We start from the raw sequence: 23,148 nt of genomic DNA on the forward strand, positions 1-23,148 counted from the left end.
TCTCTATTCGACTCCATAACCTATGCCCGCATTAGAATAAAACTGTAACTCAACTGTTTCGCAATTGATCGTCCTACAATGCGCAATAACAATGAGGACGACACCTCACCATTTGTTATACACACGCAATATAATGCAATGTAACCAATGTAACAATGGCTCGAGCTGTAAAGAAAATCGTTATCTCGTTAGTAGTGCGTAGGGTTGCCGGCAGAAGCGTAATATAATGTTTATGTAAAACATTGATCCTGTTTTCTAGATGTTTTGTTTTATCCTCGTCTTTAGATCTATATAGGTCATACAACGCGTAAGAGTGAGTAAGACGATTCATAAAAATCATTATCTATCCAAGTACAAAGCGAAGATTTTTAAGGGAGATGTTGACAGATTCGTGTCTACTGTCTGTTTTATTTATGCTGTCTAAACTGATGATTGTTTACTAATGCCATGTATTTGATTTATACATCGATGATATGTGCAGGGAAAAGAACCTAACCTGTCGAAAGGTTAAGTAATAACACCAAACCACCAATCTTTTTTGATAACGAGTAATTGAGTCATCTAATAGTAAGTTAGCACCACCAATCATGTGCACCCGCTCCAGAAGAGTAGATACATTCCCGGCCTACAGAGCTAAGATAGATACCTTCTGTGCTAGTAATTTGCGCGCTGGGGCTGGGACACACCAGCTCAAGCTTGCTGGCAAGATTAGCGTCAGAGCTGATGGTGCGATCCTTACTGATTTGTACATATATAAATGAAGTAATTATAGTAGACAAATGTCCATACATTAGTAACTAATGATTAGTCGATGTTCAAATGCGTGACTGCACTTTGAATCTGATCAAAAATAATGTACATTGCACAAAGGTCAGTGAAACAAACCCAATGATATGCTGAATACTGCATGAATTGTCTTTATTTTTTCGGCGCTTAAATAAAAGCTCTACACAGCCCTAGCGGGCTCGAGCGAGACAGCCGTCGAGTTCGGAGCCCGAGTGTTGATGACCGCGACCGAAGGCCGACCAATCGGTCAGACGCACAAATGTCACGGCCGTGCACGGCGGCGGAAACGTCACAGAAAAAACGTGACACACGAAGCTGTATGCCACGGGTTAAACTTGCGTATGGGGCTCCGTTTCCAGTTTCCAACAGAGATGTGCGAGGATGTGTTGCGAGGAATGTTTTTCATGAACCAATAAACGCATCATTTACCTCGCCTTGCTCCGCTCAACTGTTTCCACCAGAGATGCGCTTAGGTAATGCAATCCCGACTCGAGATCGCAAATTCGAGATACGCGGGATCAGAAATATCAATCCTGCGAGATCCCGGAATTTTCGGGATCTCGTATAGTTTAAAAAAATTAAGTTTAGGTGACTGAAAACAATGAAAACTGCTTGGTTGTGTTAGTGAGGTTATTTAAAACAAAATATTATTTGAAAGAAAACAAAAACCTTCAATATTACTACTAACAAAATAATTAAAGTATTTAGTGCTATCTGCTAAACGGCATCTAATGTCCGTTGCAATGTACCTAGCTGCTGAGAATGCCCTCTCCGACTCAACACTGGTTGGCAACAGCGTGACTAAACAATTATAATGCAAACTGCTAAAATCTCTCCCTTGTTCTTGTTACACTCAAATAAATCCTTTTTTTTATGACTGACTCTAATTTATCTAAGCTCGTGGATACACGTGTAAAAAGACTTTTAGACGCTCGCAGAGTTTGCAGACCACTGCCGCCCAATCCCGGCAATCTCGAACGGGATCTCGTCATATTATGCTTCGGGATTGATCCCGAAAAATTACACGAGATCTCGCGAGATCGGGACCCCGCAAGATCGGGATTGTATTCCCTAGATGCCCTGTGGTTCATGAAAAACACGTCCCTCGCAACACATCCTCGTACATAGGTTGAAACGCAGCCCTACAACATGTCATAGGTATTTTGCATGAACCAAGTTGACCGAAATAAATGAATTAATTATTATTACACCATGACCATATCGTGATGATCTGGCTGGGGGGCTACTGCGAAATTCAAAAATCGAAGTTCGTATCGTACCGTCCCTCTCACTCTCGTATTAAATAATATAAGCGACAGCGGGACGGCGAGATACGAAGTTCGAATTTTGTACTTCGTAGTATAGGGCCTCGCACGGAATGAAACGCGACACGTACTACAACATGTCAACGACGTGTCATATCCAAGCGTATCAGCACCGTTTTTGACGCTTCGTGCATGCAACGGTGACGGTTGGTTAAGAAACGTGCTAGTGAGCATAGCCTCATTAAGCCTCATTCATACTTTTCAATACAATGAATGTATTTTTGCCTGAAACGTTCCCGTTCCTATACTGTCATGGTACTATGTAGTGGGCTTTAGTCAAAATACTTACATTAAACTGGTTGGCCGACGACACTGACATTGACATTCTAATTGTACTGTACAAGACTAGCTGCGAAGAGTTCTCGTATCACTAATCTGAAGGAACTATAACTATGCAACTTTCTGGGTCAAAAAGTATCCTGTGTTAATACAGGTTTTAAATCAGTGGTCGACACACTTTTATGTATGATCAAGGGGCACAATAGACAAAATGAGGGCCTACTGTGGGCAACACTTATGATATGAATTTAGTTAAATATCTTCGTATGCAAAATCTGTTTTGAAAGCTGCCTACGAGTATTATAGTCGTTGCATATGTTGGAGGCCGCAAAAATATCGGCTGCGGGCCGCAGTTTGATGACCACTGTTCTGAAATATCAGCATGCCAAAATCTCATCCAAATCCCTTGAGCAATTTAGTAACAAACATCAAAACTACCGCATTTGTGATATTCTTATTTTTTATTACAAAATGAACCCGAAAAATTTTGTCCAGTGGTTCAGTTAGACCAAATAAAAACCTAACGAAAATTTTCAATATGAATCTAAAGCATTTGTCAGACTCTCAAAAATTCTTGAAAAACTTACAAAACGAATACCACGTTAATTTAGCTTCTACGAAGAGGCAAACTAAATATTCATAGCATAATATGATGTATTTCATTTACTGTTTGCGACTCACCAACGAATCGAGCATATTATACTTTATATATACTCCTGTGTAGACGTTCCGCGACACCGATTTGAAAAGGTTGATATGGGCAGCCAATAACAAACGCAGTAACGCTAGCAGTTATTTTCTCGTTTGTTGCTCAGTGGTTTCTGCCACTTTTGAAGCAAAGGAATGCAACGAAACGAGAAACGACAGCGACGTTAGCACAGTTGAACTATCTAACAGTCTGGAAATGTCTTTGATGTCGAACGGCACTGCCGCCCGTGTAGGTCTACTATCAGTCGCTGCAAGGATTGACAAAAAATAAATACAAAATATGTTGCAGAAACATTAATCACTGACAACTACATACCTGAGGCCGTATTGTTGTCTATCGTTTCTGACACTTGCGATCACAATCAAATAACAGTTTTCAAATACAAGAACTGTCATTTGATTATGAAACGTTAGGCAATACGGCCTCTACTTATATCCCAACTTTACGCGAGAGTACGTGTGACAGTCGTTTTCGAATTCGCCTAGTTCGATCAAACGGCCTTGCGCAATCGAGCGGCAATGACATTGGCCACGTTTCAAGGGAAACGGAAGACTCGTTGACATCGTGACGTGATTGTTATGCCAGAGCTCCGTATTTTTTCCCTGAGTAACTTACCTACATAATGCGCGGCAATTAGTACTTCTCTTGAATATAATACAAGGTAATGCTTTACAATTTTATGACAGTTCCTACATCATAAAATCTTACGTTCTCTCTCTCAATAATCGGACACTTGATGTAGTAGATAGTAGTAGTGGTGGTGGCCATGAGGGGTTGCCCATCACTGTGATCTTTCGCGATCCTTCTCCATCGCTGTCTACTAAGTAAAAATTTTACTAAGTATTAATCTTACATTACTCACCGACTGACCTTACGATAGTTGTGGTTGTGATGGTGATAGTTGGGTTTGTGAGATTTGTGTGTTCTTACAGTGTTGAGGTGTATGCATGAACGCACATCTGTTGCATAATAGCTATCGTAAGGTCGTGAACAAACTAATTGTCTAGATGTAGTTTATTGATATGCACCTCCGAAAAGTAAGGCCTGATTCAATAAATTATGTGTTCGTGGTTTCAAATGTTTCTTGCGATCTGTATGTAAAAAGTAAAGCATCACATGTCACTTTACTTAGTCGTCTCGGGTATGGAACTCTTAAAAAAATGGGCAAGTAAATGTGGTTAAAATCATGTGAGGTTGCAAAATGGCAAATCCCAAGTTCTATTCGGGCAGACAAAAATAAACGACCGTTTCACAATGGCCAAAGATTTGTAACAGAATGCAGGCCGTTATCCCGAATTCTTTGAAGCGTCCATCTCTACTATTCCTCGTAAACCGATATAATAACTCGAACGTACTTTCGGTCTTTACGACTGTCAAAATCGTATTTCTAATAATAAAACGTCTCAATTTAGGAAGCCAATGTTTTATCGCCGGCATAAAGATGGTATTAAACATTTTTATGTTTTGTTCGTGTATCATTGGGGTTGGTTGATTGGGAAGTGGGGCTTGGGGTTCCATAGGCGGCAACCATTTTAAGTCTAGCTGGGAATGAAACCTTTGCTTAAATAAAACTAAGCATTGTTCTGTATGCGCGTGATTCGCGCTCTTGTGTAGTCTTGTGCTTGTTGTTGTTAGTCTTATGTTTGTCAGTATCGTCGAAGATTCTTAATTTCGATTGATGTCCCATTAAATTAAAAGCTTATACTTCTTTATGGAAACCATCGTTCTGAATTTCTTTAAAAACCGGCAACAGACCTGTGACTCTCCTTGAGTTGTTGGTACTCATGACCCAATTGCTCGTTTACCTCCCTCTCATAAAAAAATACAATAATTGTTACTTTGATCACTCATAAATCATCATCATCATCATGTCAGCCGAAAGACGTCCACTGCTGGACATAGGCCTCCCCCAAGGCTCTCCACTCAAACCGGTCTTGTGCTTTCTGCACGGTTTCGGACGGTGGATGCGGAAAGCACTCATAAATAAACCACATAAAATCACCAAAGAATCACTCTCAAACTTGGTATTGCATCAGAATTTCAACTTTATATAGAGTATAATATATTCGTCCTATTTGAAAAGTTGCGTCAGAATTACGGAACCCTAGTTACGCACCGGCCCAGCGTACCTTGGTGTCCAAGCGTAACAATAATTTACGCGTATCAACCGGAGGCGTCGTCGCTTTTTATACCATTATAAATAATTCTTTGTGTGTATAGGTAAGTGCGCGTGTGATGATTAGGTTATGTAACGTGGTTCACTTTTGTCTTTACATCTAGTGCTAGTGCCGTAGACATGCTACTTCATTATAAATGAAATACTTAATGATACATCTGATAATGGGAAACGAATCCTGGAATTCAAAACTGTCTGACGATTGCTAAGGTATTAAATAGGCGAGAAATCAACTTTGAGATAGCGAACCAAATTGTACCAAAGCTGCGCTCGCGTTTTTTCTTCCTGGGTGGGGTAACACAAGTGTCTCTTTTGCCGTTCTGATGGTAATATATCGTCAACAAAGGTATTCAAATTGATGAATGTGAGATTCTTTATTATACCCCTTTGCCATTATTATACTTGCGAACTCATTTACTCATATTGCCAAAACATATAAAATAACATGTAGTGTTAGGTGAGTGGCATCTCTCAGAAACTCCTCGCAGTTGTCTAACTGTTGACACATGAATTAGTCGCCACACTGAATCATTTAGACGATTTTCTTTGACTAAAATAGTAGTTCTCAGTAATTTCCAAGACACACCTTCGTAGAAACAAGATGGCCGACGGAAGAGATCATAATACCGTCACGTTTTTATTTTCGTTTTGATGAGGATGCGGGAAGTTTTGGTCTGTTTGTGGCATTTGAATTTATACTTGGCTCGGGGATGCCGTGCCGCTTTGTTTAACTTAAATGTCGGTTCTACCAATGGCCTTCGGCAACGTTCGTGTTTTAGCTGTCTCTAAATAAATAAAACCCGATGCCTGAGCTTCTAGTGTAAACTTTGACGTACTCGTAACGAGAAGACAACGCGTTCATGTCAAAGTCTAAATTTCTAAGGCCAAATTATTTTATTTATTTATATTACCATCACTTACAAGTGGCAGCAGCCTCTTGGCAGCGTCTCTAGCGGTATCTATCGGCAACAGATAGTTCTATTAAATGATATTGTAACGGATAACTCACGTCTTAAACCGAGTTTAGCTCGACATGTTTCATTTAATATGAGTGGGTGTCACGGTATTTTCATGTTCAAAACAGATAGTTCTCGTAGAAGCATTCTAAACCTTCTTTCTTTACTTGAAAAAAAAAAACTTACAAGAGGAGAAATGAATTAGTGACATCTTTTGTTGTCAGTATTAAATCAAGGGCAATGCGCGCAGATTGCTTTTGACTCAGCTCCTACTTGGGTCATCATCATCATCAGCCGGAACACATCCACTGCTGAACAAAGGCCTCCCCTTTACTCGAGTATCTATCTTCACTTTTCTGCATCTTAGGAGTCGATCTTGGGGAACTAAGCTGGGCTTCTTGAGATCTGTTTCTCCATTCTTCCACCAGATCGAAGGTCTCTGGCCTTGACTTCTCTCCTATTCCAGAAAATTTAAACACAATTGCCATTGTTAAATTATCGATATCTCATTCATTACTGTACTGTCACGGCAGTTTAGACAAACAATCTGCTAGTTCAGATAGGTCTTACTTCCTAACCCCAAGAAGCGTTGCTTGTGGAGAGGAAAACAACCAGTGAAATAACATGAGGTATTATCATGACGTATTGCGGGTGTCTATGGGTGGTGGTGCTTAGTTACCATCAAGTGACCTGAGACCGTATTGCCTTACGTTTCTCACGCTCGCGATCGCAATCAAATGACAGTTTTTGTATGCGGAGTCTGTCATTTGATTGCGATAGCGAGCGTCAAAAACATTAGACAGTAATTTTTTTATTATTAATAAATACTTAATAGAACTAAAAATCTGCTATCAGATCTGCTATAACCTAGACTAGGGTAAAGCGTTTTCTGAACATGTCCAACCTGAATTCAGTGCTCTTACAAGAAATTCTTATCACTTTAGTTCATCGATCCCTTCTTAAGCAATTACGCGTTACTCCGACGTTTCGGCTAAGGTCCGAAACGATGTACAGCTCTGGGTTCATTGATCCCTTCGTTAGTGTCAGACGCGACAGCTGACACGTAAGATCGCCCCGAAACTTTGATTAAAGTACGAAACTGATTTGGGTGGTTCTCGGTACAGAACTTTAACGCACCTGGGTAAAGGCGTAGTTTGGGTTGGAACAACAGCTTGCCAAAATAGTTAAGTGTATTAGGAAAATTTTCAGTTGCTTCATCTGAAAATCTCGTTTAATGTACATCGCCTTTAACTGTTAAGGTGGTTAAGATTTTAATGAAAATACTACGAGTATAAGCTGGATTTAATTCCATAGTAATCTGTCCAATATAAAACGAAACAACTGAACGAAGCAACTGGACTGGAGGTCTATGGGGGAGGCCTATGTCCAACAGTGGACGCCCTACAGCTGAGATGATGACGATGATGAATATAAAACGATTCCAGCGAATAAAACAACTTATAGCGTCATAAAACCCATTCCAGTAATACGGAGACGTGATAAAATTATAAATTCCATCCCTTTATCTTGGATCGAAACAGAATACCACTGAAATGCCACAAGTTTTTGTGCCTTACGCCTTAATTTACCAAGGCTTTACCTGCCGTTGTGTTACCTGGTGTCCCAATGACTCAGTGTGGTATCTAACCCACACAAGAGTGACTTTACGTTTTTATAATTCGGGGGAACGTTCCAGAAACAAATGACTTACGTTTTTAAAGATGGCCGGGTAGGATGTGCTTGCGTTGAACCGTCACGGGCGACTTGCATTGCATCTCTCTCCTTCTTGCTCAGCTAGAGTGAGATGCAACTAAAATAATGGGTGGAATATTATGGAATGTAACGCTCCTGTTTTAAAGTTTCTAGCCACATAGAAACTGTAGCCTCAGTCGTGAGCTCGTTGAAGAGTCAACACGCATACGTGCTTGGTTAGTGTTTCTTTCTTCCTTGCCAAGCTAGAAAAGGATAAATGAACGGAAAGAAGGCTCCGGAGTGAAATGGGTTGTATAATATTCGTGTCAAAGCTTCTGGTTGGACAAAAATAGCCACGATGAACAGTTGAGTTTTTTAATTGTCAATTTTATGTGTATTTGAAAGATAATGGAAGTAAGCAAAAGTGACATCTCGTAATAATGAGTCATCGCACAACGTGACTCAAAAGCCAATGAACTTTATTGCACTAATTGAAATCATATTTCGTTTACAGACGTTTAAACGATCAATTCGACCGTCAGAAATGTTAATTAAGAGTTTTATTACACTGTTTATTTAAATCTTCAAACGTCCTCAGCTACTGTCATGAGGAAGGTGGAACTGAATTTTGCCATTATTATAAATGCGAAAATATTTGTATGACTTTGTTATTGTTACTCATTCATGCTAAAACAGCTGCATGGATTTGGATGAAATTTCGTATGTAGGTAGCTGGACAACGGGAATAACACATTATGCTCATATGCTGATTTTTACAACCTCGAAATTTAATCGCTAAATATAAAAACATTTAGTTTAATAGTTTTAATATCTATCTGGTTAGAATCTTGTTTAATACTTATGACGAAATTGATGGACTCTCTAATTGCAAGCTTTTTTGCTGATTGTACTTTTTATTCACTAGAAGTGGGTGAAAGATTTGACATAAACAAACTATTCAAAGTTAGTTAACGGTTGTATTAAATAGAATCTGCCGTATTATTCAAATGGCATAGATAAACGTTGTTTCTTCATTATTTGATGGACATTCATAATTAACTTTAGCGCGTTTAAACTTAGGTATATGTATAACCGTGGGTATTTTGACCTCTCGGGTAGTTGGCCCGGGTAAATTATACCGTGTCGGTATTTTAAGCAAAAAAAAACCTCAAAAATGCCTTAAATGTTGCCAGACGAATGTCAGTGACCCGGAAAATGGGGAAACATATACCTATAGCTCGATAAAGTGACCTGTGTCGAAGTAATACCTACGCCATTTATATCGAATCGCTTTTTTTTAGATTTTTTTTTTTATTCGATTGGATGGCAAACGAGCAAGTGGGTCTCCTGATGGTAAGAGATCACCACCGCCCATAGATGCGTTGCCAACCTAGAGGTCTAAAATGGGATACCTCAAGTGCCAGTCATTTCACCGGCTGTCTTACTCTCCACGCCGAAACACAACAGTGCAAGCACTGCTGCTTCACGGCAGGATTAACGAGCAAGATGGTGGTAGCAATCCGGGCGGACCTTGTACAAGGTCCTACCACCAAAATCTAAATATGTGTTTCGATTTGTGTAATTAATGACAGTTGTTTGTCAGGCGAAAAATCGCTAGATGGCGTTAGTATCGTGAGGTCAGTTTGACATTTCTGTCACGCTTGTGATTGGATAAATATCTAAATGAGCCAATCGCAAGCAAGACTGAAACTATCTACCAGTTTTTCTTCCCTTGTCCAAAGTACTTCCGAATTCCCACCCTAATACTTAAGAACCTTACAAAAACAAGTAGGTATTTAGTAGTTTATCTATTCTAAAGATCTCGTTTTTCTCCATGAAAGTGACAATTGCAACAACAATATTCCCGAATAGTAAAAAAAAAATTATATTGATATCGGCTACATCACTATTTAATTTCGTCGAACCCTGGTAACCCTTTAACTGTCATTGACTTGTCAATTTAGTCTCACGAATTATGGCGTCGACCATAATTAAATACCTATCCAAACCAAGTATAGCTTCTAGTCTTTACCAGACAGACCCCTCTTTTTAAACGTGAAAGATGACAAAGAAAGCGGCGCCATCTATATTTCTGGTTCAGGACTATATCTATTTGATACTCATGCAACCTATCCGAATACGTTATCTTAATAAAAAGTTAGTTAGCACAATGTTTCTAAGGGTTATTATATAAAAATTACCGTGTTGGGTTACCAATTTATTCGCTTAGCAGGTGCCCGGGTCAACGTTTTCCCCGGGCATAATAAATAAACCAGCGTGGCTCGATTCCCTCGAGATGTACAAGAATGAGTATTTTTTTACTTATTTAGAGACGGGGTTGTTGATAAGGCAAGAAGATTTTATTTACTAAATATCACGCAATATATGCAATAATTAACAAAAAGAAACAAAAATAGAACTAAAACTAACTTACTCTAATCTTAAAAATCTATATTTACAAATATCACTCAAGTCGCTGCTATTGGGCAGGGTGCCACCCATAAGGCTGGCTGCGGTTCCTCGTTGTATGGCAATGCCAATACGTTGACCGAGGAAAGAGCCAGCCCTATGGTCACCTGCGGCATGGGCAAGCTTCTTCTTAAAAAAATATAAAAAGTTTTTAGTTTCGGGTCACTACAGACCAAAAGTTTCAACAGAAAAAGCCGCAAAAATGAAGTTGTTTGCCAGATGGGGTTGTTTAAATAATTTATCGAAGTCTATAGTTTTTCTATGGTTGCAGTTGTAATTTTTTTATTTTATTTATAATTGAAAAAGGGGTAATTTTATTCACATAAATACAAGAATTTAAGAAAAAATAACCATTTAACACTTAACTATAAACTAACTACCTAACTTAAAAACTTAATACTTACTAAATTAAATCTAAAAAAGGCCCCCGTGGCATGGTGCCCATAAGAGGCTGGCATTCCCTCGTTGAATGGCGATGGCGATTCGTTGAGAGAGATAGCTGCCAGCCCTTTGGCCTCCAGTAGTATCGACCAGGCACTTTTGCACTTCTTTATATAAATTTTGTGCGCCGGGACCCCAAGGACCCAGGGTCTCAAATCCGACAGCAACGAAATTATAAATTGTTGTAAATTGTTGATATGAATGTTATAGTTAGCTTATTTATATGTTGTTATGGTATCTATCTACCTATCTATCTGTTTAGATTTGTTGTGTATGTGTATTGTATGTGTTAGTTTTATGTATTCTTGATATTGCTCTAATCTACTGTAAATTGCACCACCTGCTAAAATGTATTCCTTGTTTCTGTCCATTGTAAAGGTTGCCTGGAAGAGATCGCTCTGAAGCGATAAGGCCGCCTATTGCTTACCTTATAAAATCTCTATGTATATACTTGTGTTTTCTGTACTGTTTACTGTGTTGGAGTGCAATAAAGAGTTATTGTATTGTAATCTTCACATCAAATTTCTTCTTGCAAATTAGTGAGATTACAGACGAAACAGATAAACAGAGTTACTTACACATTTATAATACTTATTATTAAAGATACCTATACTAACAACACGAATGCGACTTAAAGAAAATAACCTAACCAACAAAAAGTTGGAAAACTCCCGATTTTGTCACTTCAAAGTTCAATATCTCAAAAACGGCTGAACTGATTTTGATTAAACATGTCTAAGAACCATCGCTAGAAACCTGATTTCAAATAAAAAAACCGCATTAAAATCGGTTCACCCGTTTAAGAGCTACGATGCCACAGACAGGCAGACATACACACACATCCCTCTTTTTGCGTCGGGGGTTAAAAAAGCGAAGGTAAATAAAAGAAACACCCACACGAAGTACCCACTTTATTTAAAGAACGAGTAACCTCCTTCGCTTTGATTATTGGCTTGTTTGTTATTAATTTTCTATACTTTGGTAGTATCTCCGTAGCTACGAACGACCTTTAGATACAAATTGTATTTTCCTGTTTCATGTAAACAAGATTAATTTCGAATGTTTTCAACCAGTCTAACAACGATTTTATTAATTTGTCGTTTGTATTTCAGCAATTTTGTTTATAAAATCAAATAAACTGCTTTTATTCGATATGAATACTGGCACTTCGACGATAGAAGCGTTTTTTGTCGCAGCTGTGCCGGTAAGCAAATACATTTATACCTATAGTTTTCAATACGACACGAAGAACATACAATACAATACAATACAATACAAAGACTCTTTATTGTACACCAGATATAGTAAGCGATACAGAAAACAAATTATTAAAATTACAAGGTGAGCAATAGGCGGCCTTATCGCTTAAGAGCGATCTCTTCCAGGCAACCTTTTTTACAGAAAGAAGGAATATACAATACTCTTCCTTCACTTTATAGTAAGCAGTACTTACAGAAAACAGAGGTACACAAAGAAAAGCCTAAACGCTTCAGTGCGATCTCCTCAGCAGCAGCCTTTACAACAGGAAAAGTTAGGAATAGATTCACTAGGTGTAGCAATAACAAAAATACATAAGACTAAACATATGTACATACGATACACATTTACAACAATTATACTTATATAGACCTGATAGATAGTCCTGTTTGTGGTATTTTAAATATATATAGATAGACATTGAGACATTGTTACATTAGACCTTTTTAATAATTGAATATTGTTACACTAGGACTATCCGATATTAAAGCAATATATATATATATAGACAACATATTATAACTAGACTAACTATAACAATCATGCACATGATGACAGACTGTGATATACTCGTTATGTAAATCTCTTTGTTTTACAAGCTTTTATTTAGAATTGAATAGAATAGAATTGTTTATACTCACATTACAGATTTAATGTGGAAATATAATAATCAAGTAGTACACATGTGACGCCCTGCAAGGGCTTGGAAACATAAAACTAGAGCTCCATATTAGTCTTGTACAATTATAAACGTCCATTTATTTAAACATTTCGTATAACATTAACTAAATTATTCAAAGAATAATCTTGGTTAAAAAAATCGTCTAAATTATGGTAACACTTATGACCTTGAATGACCCAAACTATAACCCCTTAGGCATGTATTTATAAACCCTTGTAATTTCCCCTTCCATGTCCATGTCATTGTCCCTCGGCGGTTCTTTTAAATTTTCAAAATATAGCTTCAGAAGACTCCCATCTTCGCTCGCGGAAACCATCAGGTCTGTCATTTATAATAGGAGCGCAACTATTAGATAATTTCGTTAATGTCGAAGTTTTACCGTTCTACGATAGATACCTAATCCCCTCTCCCTTTACGGATAATAGTGAACGGAAAACTAATTTAACCGTTGTTGCTCAGGGTGCACCGACCCAAATTTTACCAGTGGCAATCTTAATACCAGAGCTTTAAGATGTTTTAAAAAAGAAAGTTGTGCCTATGTTTCTATATTCCTACCGAACTCGCATCGGTTCCCAAAATGAACTCAGTCATAGATAGTTCATCCAGTTCCGACCAAGTTTTCAACAAACTCGGCGTTAACTCCATAAAGCGTGATCGTAAACTTGCAACTGTTAAATTTATTTTAACTGGCTGAAATAGCCCCGCTTCCGGCGGGGGTTAAGGGCAGGGATATGTTTACAATGTACACATGGCCTTATGCGTTCTAAATGTGAACGCGTCTTTGTCCTTTCGACGTTTCCTTTGAACGCTGTAGGTATGCACTCGTACACCAACTTTTGCGGCAAGGAATGGGTTGATGCCAATTGGCTTCGGGGCCTGGCTTTAGAAAGAGAGAGAAACATTTATTTAAATGTATTCGATACAAGGAAAGAATAAGTACAAAACATCGAATAGTATAAATAAATAGCTTTGGGTGAGTAGTCGCATTGTTTCTCGAGTCTTTTTAACCCCCGACGCAAAAAGAGGGGTCTTATAAGTTTGACCGCTATGTGTCTCTGTGTGTATCTGTCTGTGGCACTAGAGCTCTTAAACGGGTGAACCGATTTGAATGCAGGTTTTCTAGCGATGGTTCTTAGACATGTTTTATCAAAATCGGTTCAGCCGTTTTTGAGATATTGAACTTTGGAGTGACAATGTCGGGGGTTTTCCATCTTTTTATTGGTTAGGTTATTCATACGACGCCTTCCGTGCAAGCAGTAATTACCCGACTGCCCGAAAGAGGGTTATTTTGTATGTTGGTTGCGCTTCAAAATAACAAGCAAGTGATGGTATTGCTGTTGTAGTAGTCATACGATGATCCATGTGAAACTTAAATGGCTCAATAAGATAAGAAGAAGTCAATATTTTTTTGACGAATATTTACACACTGCCACTTAAATCTTTGTAAACCATAGTAACACACGATCGTAAAAAATTGTATTGCTCTATCCTTTAGACGACCAGATGGCCCAGTGGTTAGAGATCCTGACTACGAAGCTTGAGGTCCCGGGTTCGATTCCCGTGTCGGGGCAGATATTTGTATGAAAAATACGAATGTTTGTTCTCGGGTCTTGGGTTTTTAATATGTATTTAAGTATGTATCTATATCTATATAATTAGATTTATCCGTTGCTTAATACCCATAACACAAGCTTTGCTAAGCTTACTTTGGGACTAGGTCAATTGGTGTGAATTGTCCCGTGATATTTATTTATTTATTTATCCTAAAATGATCACTGGCACGTACAAGGGATTATACAGAAAACCGAAGAGCAATCATGAAATGCATGAGTTTCATGTGAAGTGTGCCGCAAATTTGCAAAATAATCTAATTTGCAAGTCCCGTTTTCGCCGAGCCAACGAACGCCCGAGCGGTTTTGACCTGTCACACACGATCTCCAATCTTCACTAGTGTGGGAAAGGGTTCGCCGAAACCGATTATTTTTCGGCCAAACGCGGGCAAGTCAATAAACGAAGGATCTTTGCGGTGTCAATCAAGTAGAGTCGTGGTCATGGAATATATCGGGTGTCAGTTAAACTGATATGATGTGATACTTGATATTTATATTTGGTATTTGGGGATATAAAGCCTGTGACCGTTAGTGATCGAGGCTAGGGTCAAATAATTAAATAAATAAGTAAAAATTTAATAATACATAACCAGTTATATAGGAGTAGGACCAGTTTAAAACAGATGTACCTATATAATGTATATTATTGTTTCAAAAATGAGATATCTTACGTAATTTTGTGTCTAGTAGGTACGATATTAATTTATCTATGAACTTTAACGTATCTATAAACTAAAATTCATCATCATCCCAGCCTATATACGTCCCACTGCTGGGCACAGGCCTCCTCTCAGAACAAGAGGGCTTGGGCCATAGTTCCCACGCGGGCCCAGTGCGGATTGGGAACTTCGCACGCACCATTGAATCGCTTCGCAGGTTTGTGCAGGTTTCCTCACGATGTTTTCCTTCACCGCAAAGCTCGTGGTAAATTTCAAATGTAATTCCGCACATGAATTTCGAAAAACTCAGAGGTGCGAACCGGGGTTCGAACCCACGACCCTCTGCTTGAGAGGCGATAGGTCAAACCACTAGGCCACCACGGCCTAGACTAAACTAAGATTACACGGATCTAACTCAGGAAAATATTTTTTCCTTATTCCAGACTCTTACTACACACACATCCACACAACTACATATCGCAACCATACTCGTAGTAGTCGTTACCTAGTTTAGGTCTGGTTTCGGCGAATTAGTTAGCGTCGCCAATACCAATACCAAAACTACCCAAATACTAACCCTAAACTGCCGCTCTAAATTCAAGGAAGAACATTTAAATAACAATCGGTCCGTCAAGTGCGGGTGACGGGGAGTCGCTGTCGTACGCAGAGGGTTAAACCTTTGTTAGGGCCCTATTTTATCTATTTATACTCCTGAATTTAAGGCTTCATTATGTAAGGATTGGACGGCTGGTATTTATTTAAGCTAATATGCAGTCAGCTATTTCATAAGACTTATCATAATATGGTTTTGGACTCTTGTCAAAATGTATTTTTACTTCTCATGCTCATAAAGTTGGTATTCATGCTGGATCTACGCGACATGAAATTCCTTTTTATGCTCTTCTAGTACATAAAGTAAAATCTTCGTCTAAGACCAAAATCATCAGGTGTCAACAGCCACAAAGAAAAATTTTTTTTTGTATATTTTTTTAAATAAAAATCTTTCATCATAAAACTAGCATTCGTATTATTCATACAAATGTCTGCCCCGGCCGGGGATCGAGCGGGCTTCGTAGTCAGGTTCTCTAACCACTTGTCCATCCGGTCGTCAAATTGTATATACATATTATGTAATATACTATATATGTAGGTTAGAAATCCCCTAATCAACACGTTCTATTCATCATTGTCCTGAGAGTAGAGATACGTATAGTAGCGTACGTTCATTTGACAAATGCTCGCCCCATGAATAAGGCTAACATTGGCCTACCTCAGGGACGCGGTTATGCGTTAGTGAGATGGAAGTACGTAGTGCTCGCTCTAACGCAAATCCCTCACGTGATGAGCGGATATAAGTAGAAGACCACTACAAAAAAGACGTGTACTGTATGCAGTTAACTATAAACGCATGAGTGCCTAAATTTGCATACAATACTATAATTGATATCGTCACACCTTTTTTTGCATGACCTCAAAATTAGTTCATTAGTTCGCATAACTGTGTTGTTAAAATCATGTAGGTGTAATCGAGCTGAGTACTCATCGTCTTTGTCCTTATTATTAACACAAAGCCTGTTTAACATAAGCTATATAAATCTTGAAAACAATATGAATCATTTCATTTCAATCCCTTTGAAATTGCACTTTAGCGCTTCAGAAATACGGCCATAATTCTCGGGTAGGCGTATGTCGTCAAAATATAAATATATGAAACAATGGATGTCGATGTTTTTTTAAGGAAATGTTCATTTAGTTTTATTGAGAAATTAGTGATGTGCTGATATCGAGTGTCTTTGTTGCGTACGAGAGTCTTTTCGTTTGCACGTACTACATTGCTTGAAATATTTTTATTAAGTAAATGTTTTGTTATTAAATATAAAAACTTAAGTTGTGGCAAACTTTCTTTATCAACTTTAAACAAGGTGTTTTAAATTTAATCTGGAATATTTCATCACTTAGTTTGACTGATCACATCTATAAATGTTTTTGTAGGCAGTATTTCCATACAATGATCAATGTTCAAAGTGTACCGCGTCAAAAGCGTGACTAGATTTCGTATTTAATAATCTGTATGAAGAACAAGTCCGGGTTGTTAAATTAAACGAACCCCGCTAAAATATTCTGAACTAATTCTAAAACAACTCATATGAATGTAATAAAAGAAAGGTCACTTCTGCAATGTGACTTTGAGATACCTGTTATAAGCTATGCTATGCAATGCTAGCATTGTTTTTATTAGCCAGCTCATGATAACCACTTCTACTCGCTTATGTTACGTTCTTATAAAATTATCTATAATTTATAAAATATCATCGCGACGTTAGCAGCATTTTTATGTAGTATTTTTATTTTAAACATATTCGCAAAACCTTATCCTAATTCGCTAAAGACCATCAATTCCATAAGATTTAAGTCGTTCGACTGAATCCCTCAGCGTCACAAAATCGATAATCCCTCGTCCTAAACTAAAGTCGAAACCGTACGTGAAAAAAAAACGAAAATTCTTTCAATACACGTCAAAGCTTGTCCGCGTCAAATTTCGAACAAAAAAAGAAAAAAAAGAGTCGGTCCCGTCGGCGGCAAGAACGGAATATTTAAATTACGTCTGGCCTTAAACAATAGCTGATGACAACCCGCCCCGCTCTTTGTGATGCTAAAATTAGGGCTTGAACCGTTGCATTGATATAATGCACATTTTTTTTAGTTACATTTTTATCGATAGTATTTATGAGGCCCCGCATCACTAACTAACCCTTTTGCTATTAAGTTGGACGTTAGATAATTTAATTTAGTGTTCCATTGAACACTCATTTTGGATTTTTAAACTGATTCTGCATTAATAAGTGATATGAGGGGATAATAAGTTATTGTAATTTTTTTAATACTAGCTTTTTACTGATTACCTTTTTGCTAACTGCTTTATATATAGAATATAAGTAGATACAGAGCCTCTGGATTCGGGAAAGCCTCTGGAAAGCAGCTGGAGACTCCAATACCATATGCACGAGGCGGGATTTTTTTTACGGCATACACGGGCCGATACTTAGGTCCACGGCAGGTTTTAAAACAAATTGAACATATCTAGTTGTAGTTAAAATTACGTCTGCGTTTCAACCAAAGATGTGCGAGGACTTGTGGCGACTTGCGAGGAATGGGGTTTTCGTGAACCAATGGAAACGCTTCATTTACCTCGCCTCGCTCCGCTCAGCTGTTTCCGCCAGAGCGGTGCTGTGCGAGGATAGGCAAATTAAGCATTTCTATTGGTTCATAAAAACACATCTCGCAACACATCCTCGGAAACGCAGCCTTAAGACCATAATTATTAAATCGGGCTTTCTATTAAGTAAAGCAATATTTCCGGGTTTCGTTCTCCGAGCAAGTCACGAGGCACATCTGATAAAGTTCAAAGGCCTGCGATGATGTCACTGCAATGACTGTTGCTTAGCTTAAGCGGAGTTATAGTTCATGTTTTTTTTTTTTAAGTTTCGACTTTAAACTGCGAACGAAAATATGCGAATATCTCGATGCCCCATCGACTCCAGAACATTACTGATTTTTATTCAGGCATGTTCTTTGTATTGCTTTGCTTCGTAGGTGGACCTACGCAATTACACCAAAAAGCTCTTGACATCAGTGTATATATATAATTATATATTTTTTAATTTTATTGATCTATTTCGATTGTTTTGGTTGATTTTTAGTTTTATATAAATTAAAAATTATTAAAAAAAATATGTACAAACTTCTTTGTTTGTGGCTGTTTACACCTGATTGCCTTGGTCTTTAGACGAAGATTTTATTTTATGCACTAGAGCATAAAAAGTAATTTTATGTCGCGTAGATCTAGCATAAATATGAACTTAATATGAGAAGTGAAAAAGTAATTTCAACCTTCAGTCTCGCCCATAGCTTTTCCAGCTGTCAGTTATCATATCTTCATAACAACAATTATGCCCGTAGAGCCAATCCAGAGCATCTTCGAGATCAATTTCATTGTTAGACTTAATAAAACTACGTTTAATATCACATCTCTCGCAATAGACATTCATTTTTAAACTTTACCTGTTGATTCGTGCTCTTATAAACTAGGTCGTGTACAGCAGGGCTACTACGAAACTCGAAATTTGTTTCGTACCATCCCTCTCGGTCTCGTATTAAATAGTATAAGTGTCAAAGGGACCGCACGACACGAACTTCGAGTTTCGAGTTTCGTAGTAGCCCTGCAGGAGAACATGTTTTAGCATGTATCCGCGGGAAAAAACGTCTATTTAGGCCTTACAATTACTTTTGTACTGTTTTACATAGCAACGAGTAGACTTTAGTTACCTACATGGTTTTTAACATGATCTTGTCTTCAAACATTCTTTCGACTCTTATATTTACAATTAACAAAGATACTTAAATACGAATTCTTACCCTAGTAGCGGGATTATTTAAGAGACTATTTAAAAAAAGGAAAGTTTTAGCACGTTAAACTTTTTGGAAAAATGATTCTGTCATTTTTCTTGCGGTGCATTCTTCTTGGCAATGATGGTCTTTCCAAAAACGCTGGTAGTATAAAAAAAGTGACTGTAAAAGAGCTGATTGCGGCCTGATGGATGACATGATGATACATGATTAATTTTGGTTTTCGTTTTGCTTTTGGTTCTAATGTTTTTATTTTTATTTTCAGGTACTAGACATTGGCAGAAAAACTTCATATGTTTATTAAGGTAACTTTTTAAAACTATATAGGTGATTAAAGCTTTTTTATACGGAGTAAGAAATATGCGAGTTGCGGTACATTGCCATCGATGTTTTTTTTTTTAATCCTTATAGCTTACACACACACTGCCCTAAATGCAACAAAACTAGCACGATGTTTCTCGCACCGAGTAAATAAGTGACTGGACGCAGCGAGTAGCGGAGCGGCGAGCGTGTTCTCTGTCCATTGCGCGGCAGAGATGCTCGTCGCACAATGGTCACCTGGCAACACACGCAATGAATACAGAAAACGCTAACCGCGTCCTACTCGCTGGCATCCAGTTCGCAGTCTTACAGAGACGAATTGAACGGCCATGTTTAAAAATGTCTTGACACAAACATACGCTTCAGATCTGAATATTTTTGAGCACTTAGACAGCGACTATACTTACAATCAATGCAATTGAATCTTGACTAACTATAGAACGTTGTCGCATTAGTACCTATCATATCGTGATCATAGGTAGTGATCTAGTCAGGCATTGTGGCTAGGAACTCCCTATCCCCTAGAAATTTTGAGAAACCCGTGTTTATTTGTTGTTTAAATCACCAACGGAAGCTCAATCTACGCAGTTTTAGATATAAGTCTAAGGAGTGTTGGTGAAACAGGTAGGATATCTTTTTACATAGGTTTTGGATAGGTTTTTAGCTTTACAATAGATCAGTGGCTGTATGTCTAACTGGGAGCTTGCGATCGTATTCTCCATCTCTTTCTGTCCTTAGCTTCACACCGTGTGACAGAAAGAAGTGATTCCAAGTGCAGTAGACAATAAGGAATATGAATTAAATAAGTTCGATTAACGTAAGTTCATATTTTTACCTTGTCATACTACATATCGTGCCTGTAGTAAGTAAATGAATATGAGTTATGTTACCCGATACAGCCGATCTTCCCACGCCGCATTGTCTCAGTTATGCAATGGTTGCCAACGTGGACCTTACGAGGCTAGCGTACGCTGTGGCAATCGCGCGAACTTGATTGCTTAAAAACGTCTCAAATCGGTTTTGACCTAAATTTTGCCCATACGCGTTAATTTACTTGATACAGAAAATTTGTTTGTAAACAAATCGCTTGTCTTTTCTGTTTTTAGCACGCTTCTGCAAGACCGAAGGCACGTCCGTGCTCTATTTTTGTGCATGCATGTTGTTGCCCGATTGGCTATAATTGCGGCGTTAACACAAACATTTTGGCGATGGTTTGTTGTGTCAATATACATAGGCCGTTTGCTCACTGTCGCAGTCACTGCGGACAATATTTCGGGCAGTTGAGATAGATAGATAGATAGATAGAATCTTTATTCAAAACAGCATACAAAATACATTTAACTTAAAACTAGCACCAAAATAAAGTTCACTTGTTATTGTTTAAATTGATAAATTGAGAGCCCTGCGACGATGTCCAGAATAGGCGCTGACTCAGCATATACTACAGTAACCTGCAGACCCTGCAGTGCTGATATTCTTTCAGAAACCCATGGTGTTTGCTGTACAAGGCAATCAGTCCTGTGTCTGTGTTTAGGATGACGTCACGGCGATCGTGCCCACAAAAATTGGCCGAATGTCGCGATGTCACTGCATTGAGGACGAGATCAAACATGCTTTCAATTGCCAGCACATCGGCGCTGTCTGGCATAAAATGTGGCCGAGTTAGGCCACGAAATAGATGCGAGCGTTTTCTCTGTCCATTGCGTGTGCTATCAGGTATCCACTGTTCGGTGACTGTTTCTACCACGTAATGAACAGAGAACACACTTGCATGATGCATCGCTGCCCGTTGGCGTTCACTTTGCGGCCTAAAGCAATCGCACCGAAATACCGGAATTACTCACAACTTCGGGCGAAATTACAGCGCTAAGTTGACAAGCGTCCAGACGGCTGCGAGATTCTGTAAATCAAGGCTGGTCAATATATTTGTGGCGCCGGGCCACTACTTTCAGAGGTATCCAACTTCAAAAATTTGTCGTGTTATTAGCCGGCTGGCCGATCACCACCTTGGTGGGCAAATTCAAATGCCAAGGTGGGCCAAATTGTGGCCCGCGGGTCTGGCTTTAGTGTAGTTTATTTTATTTATTCATTCAATACATCTACATTATAATTTACATAAATGTTAGTTATAAGAATTTGTATTGAAATCGTCAAAAGTAATAAGATTAGTAATAATTATAAAAAATAAAATTCTAAGCATGTCATGTGAATGGAAACAATTAAAATTAGACTGGTTCTCCTCAAGGGATCGTCAGACTGAAAACACATTGAAATGTATATAAAGAATAATGGCGAAAATGTCAAGGATATGTAAATATTAATACATTAGGCAATAATTGAGTAAGAATTTAAATGTCAATGTAAAAACAATAAAATAAAAACAAGAAATAATAATAACAATTTAAACAATAAAATTAAAATGTCAAATTCATAAATTCATTTACGGAATAAAACGCTTTTTCCAACAAAAGGTCTTTTAGTCGACGGCTAAACGTTTCATCGTTCTTTTCGCTTTTTAGGTGTGATGTGAGGGTAGGTGTTGATAGTATTTGGGCCCGATAACGCGCGGGTTTTTTCCCGCTAATGCCATTCTATGAGGGACTGCCCGTAAGCGACCCGTGCTGCGAGTGGTCTTACCAGCTACGCCCATTCGACTGAAGTTAGAGTTCTGTAAATATTTTTTTGCACGACTGCCTTTGGTTGATACCGGCAATAACCCGCACTGCCCGCTTCTGCAGAACCATTACGCGCTCACAGTCCGTGGAGTTTCCCCATAGTATGGTGCCATACGATACAACGAGTGGAAATACGCAAAGTATGCTTGCTTTAGTGCACCATCTGCCAGAATGGGCTTTAATTTGCGCAAAGCATAGGCCGCACTGCTTAACCTGCCACATAGGGAGTCAACGTGATTCTTCCAATATTTGGCTTTGGATTTGGCCAGCCTTGCTCGATTCACTGACGCGCTCAGCAGTCGCTCATAACTCGAACCGTTTGTTCCTAGTATTGTACGAAGTCATGTGTCTTGATGTTGGTTTGTTTACTTTTTTTAAGCCGCACTGGCAGGGTCGCCATGTGATCATAGTTCAGTTATACATAATGTTACATAAATAATGTTTATTAGAGTAAACGAATCCTTATTGTGTAAGTTGTATAATGGGAGGAGAGTGACACTGACACAGCGCACATTAGAGGTTAATGTCAACGTCGACGACCAAGGTCAAGACACCAGACTCCGTATAATGTATACGACTGAACGAATCAAGAAATTATTGTTGTGGTGAATACGTGGCTCGTTTAAAGGAGCCGTACTCTATCGTTTTTGGATCTTAATGTGTTATTGCAATACTAGAGCGGGCCGAAGCGCAGCATTGAATGT

The 23,148-nt window shown here is 38.5% G+C and overlaps 1 protein-coding gene across 8 annotated transcripts in view; it reads left to right on the forward strand.

The window, feature by feature from the left end:
* brat (tripartite motif-containing protein brain tumor) overlaps positions 1–23,148 on the forward strand; it is a 603,590-nt gene that overhangs the window by 442,848 nt on the left and 137,594 nt on the right. For 5 of the 8 annotated variants that reach the window (XM_074098341.1, XM_074098339.1, XM_074098340.1 and 2 more), the window contains one exon: positions 19,714–19,753. The exons of the other annotated variants lie outside the window; for them this stretch is intronic. The gene's annotated coding sequence lies outside the window, so the exon portion shown is untranslated. The remainder of the gene's footprint in view (positions 1–19,713; positions 19,754–23,148) is intronic. 8 annotated transcript variants of the gene reach the window in all.

The sequence above is a fragment of the Choristoneura fumiferana genome, chromosome 15 (assembly GCF_025370935.1).
Source record: "Choristoneura fumiferana chromosome 15, NRCan_CFum_1, whole genome shotgun sequence".
Classification (NCBI taxonomy): Eukaryota; Metazoa; Arthropoda; class Insecta; order Lepidoptera; family Tortricidae; genus Choristoneura; species Choristoneura fumiferana.